Here is a 2,488-nt window from a genome sequence, read left to right on the forward strand (position 1 = left end):
TAGGAGTTCGGTGCTGGCCCTAGTGTGCTCAGGGGAGGCCGAGAATGTCCAGCGCTGTAGCTGGAGTCCAGCACTGTGGGCCTCTGAACCAAAAGGCCTGGACTCTGCCTGGGCCGGGAATCCGTCTGGCTTCCTATGTGGCCGGCGAGAATTCTGCCAGGGAACCCCCCCCGTGCTGTGCCCACACCTGTCACCTGACATGCCCAAGGCTGTGCGCCTCGACACTCTCACCTCCAGGTCCCTGCGGATCCGCGCTGTGACCCCGCAGGGCGCCCCGGCGTGTGCGAGCAGCCTGGACGGTGGCCGTCGGCTGGGCCCCGGGCGCTGCTCCGCCATCAGCCCCGGCTCTGCGGCCCGGCGGGGCAGGGGCTCGGCCACGCGCAGTCCACGGGGCGGAGGCTCTGCGCCCCGGCGGGAGGAGGCGGCGGCTGCGCATCCCGGAGACTCCCGAACTGGGCGGGGAGGTCGTGGTCGTCGGGAATGGAGCCGAGGCCGAGCGGACAACGATGGTGGGTCCCGGGGTGGGAGGTGACACCGTCGCAGTCCTCGTTAGTATAGTGGTGAGTATCCCCGCCTGTCACGCGGGAGACCGGGGTTCGATTCCCCGACGGGGAGACCTGGCCAGTTTTTTTAGCCAGCGGGGCAGCCTCGCCTGGCGCGCGGTGGCAGCCGCCAGGAGGCGAGATCGCCCGGAGGACAGGCGAGTGTGTACGAGAGGCGCGCGTGGGCGACGAGGAAGAGCGCAGGCGGCAGCTGTCCAGCCTGTCGGGGTCGTCGTGGGGCGCCGCAGGAAAGTGGCTGGCGATCTGTAAGGCGCGGGTGGCCCTCCCGGTTCTTTTTTTTTTTTTTTTTTTTTTTTCTCTTTCTTTCCCGGCTTTGGTATAGTGGTGAGCATAGCTGCCTTCCATGCAGTTGACCCGGGTTCGATTCCCGGCCAACGCAGTGTATCCAACTTTTGCCAAGTTCCTGGATCCGGAACCCGTCTGGGGGGGTCTCAGCCTGTCCCCGAGAGGATGCGCACGCTGGAGCCTAAGAGCTACCAGACCTTTTGAGGTTGTGTGGAGCGGGAGAAGAGGCAGGAGCGGCTGTCTGGTCCGGGAGGGCGCGCCAGGCTTCCTGGAGAAGCAGCAGCTGACTGCCAGGGCGGGGCAGAGCACGCGCAGTAAGACCGGGAGATCCTTGAAGCTGGCGTGTGGGCGCTGTGGCGGGCAGTGTGTCTGGGAGTGGCTGAGTGTGGAGACAGATCATTGAGAGAGCTCCAGGGAATGCAGCTCAAAGTCCTCAGTCAGATTGGGGTGTGATTTGCAGAATTATAGTTGCCTTTGAGTCACCTGTTCCTATAAGTAACCTCTCACCTACATGTCTAAAAATGACCCCAACAAACTAGTTAGTTTACTGTTGACTGCTGAACAGGGGTCAGCAGAACTAAAGGTGATTTCGGAGGATGGATCCCATAGTCCTGCCTACAGGCAGCGAGGTGAGTCACTGAAGCCGAACACTCTGACGGCAGAGCATCTGCAACAGGAATCATCCCCCAAAGGCCACATTTCCCCCGTGGCCTGTGTGACAGTTTGCCATTTGCTAAGGCGGTGGTTACACGGGCCTTGCTGCGATCTCAGAGTGGCTCTCGGTTTCCTTGCTGTATCTAGGGGCGTGCCTTCTTGATGAGTCAGTGGGGTTCACCAGGTGAGTCTAGACATACCCTGAGAATGCTTAAAGACGGAAACCACACTTTATAACCCCCGACAGGAACAGGTAGGGTTGCAGAATGTTGACAGGCTGCTAAAGAGGCTACGCGGTCACTGCTGTGTGTAACAGAACACGCCTGATGGAGCCAAGATGGCTCCTCAGCAGGAACTTGCTTGTGTTGAGGAGGAATTACAATGCGAAAGGATGTGAACCTGGTGCCCTCCATCAGCCTCTGCCATGGCGGGAAAATTAGAATTAAGGGAGGATGAGACAGACATGCGGGCTTACTGTTTCTTAAGGTCGAGGGAGCTGGGAAAACCAAACAAAACAGGAGTGAACACAAGTTTGATCTGTTCTAAAGAGTCCTTTCTAGGATCCAGAACCTTGGAGGTTATTGGGGGAACATGAGTTAGGAGAAAAAGAACACTGATGTTAAAACATTCCTTGGGTTTGAACTGGCCAACTGGCAGGGCAGGGCAGGGCAGGGCAGGAAAAGGATTGACAGGGCAGGGAGGTCCATGAAGGCAGGTTCCAGGAGCCGGGAGCCCGGGAGATCCATGAAGCTGGCGTGTGGGCCCTGTGTGTGAGAGTGAGTGTCAGTGTGTCTGAGTGGCTGTCGGTTTTTCTGCGGGAGAGGAGAGGCGGATGATGCAAAACATACCTCCCTGGTGGTCTAGTGGTTAGGATTCGGCGCTCTCACCGCCGCGGCCCGGGTTCGATTCCCGGTCAGGGAAGCTTGTTTTCCTCCCTGCATCTTGCCCTTCCTGCGCTCTCTCTCTTGACACTTCATGCAATAAAG

General features: G+C 59.1%; 2 non-coding genes across 2 annotated transcripts; both read left to right on the forward strand.

Moving 5' to 3' along the window:
- The first annotated feature begins 543 nt into the window (after positions 1-543).
- Positions 544-615, forward strand: Trnad-guc (transfer RNA aspartic acid (anticodon GUC)). Its single transcript has one exon. It is a non-coding gene; the product is annotated as a tRNA-Asp (tRNA).
- Positions 616-2,351: 1,736 nt separating this feature from the next.
- Trnae-cuc (transfer RNA glutamic acid (anticodon CUC)) lies at positions 2,352-2,423 on the forward strand. Its single transcript has one exon. It is a non-coding gene; the product is annotated as a tRNA-Glu (tRNA).
- The last annotated feature ends 65 nt before the right edge of the window (positions 2,424-2,488 follow it).

This window comes from Psammomys obesus, unplaced genomic scaffold (genome assembly GCF_907164565.1).
Source record: "Psammomys obesus unplaced genomic scaffold, mPsaObe1.curated_primary_1811, whole genome shotgun sequence".
Classification (NCBI taxonomy): Eukaryota; Metazoa; Chordata; class Mammalia; order Rodentia; family Muridae; genus Psammomys; species Psammomys obesus.